Raw genomic sequence first — 475 nt, 5'->3', positions numbered from 1 at the left:
AGAATCAAGTGCAGCGCGTATGCAAAATGCTTTGAGGAAGTTTCGCACCAGATCGCGTCGATCAAAATATCGACTTTATTCTCAAAGTTGCCAGTTTGGGCCGAGTAACGTGATCTTTAACCTGGAATAGTATGCTCGAATGCAACAATCCTCATTAAAACATTAATCAATGCGAATTATCGAGTCTAGGTGTCTGCCCCTCGTTGAGGCATCCGTCTGGCACGTCTGGTTGTTCTTTAATTGGTAAACATGATTCTTTAGTTCACAATAGACAAATCGCCGCAAGGCCATGCAATACAGTTCAAGGTCAAGAATGATAGATAGACATATGCTGCGACGATCGCGAGCCAGATTGAATATGCATAAGACATTTCGGCTGACCATTGTGCATTTATGCGGGCCGTTTTGAACGGTCAGTGAGAAAATTGTACCGCAGAAATTACAGCATACGAACTGTCGTTGGGTTGCATTTTGG

The sequence above is a fragment of the Bemisia tabaci genome, chromosome 3 (genome assembly GCF_918797505.1).
Source record: "Bemisia tabaci chromosome 3, PGI_BMITA_v3".
Taxonomy (NCBI): domain Eukaryota; kingdom Metazoa; phylum Arthropoda; class Insecta; order Hemiptera; family Aleyrodidae; genus Bemisia; species Bemisia tabaci.
This window is presented reverse-complemented; position numbering follows the sequence as displayed.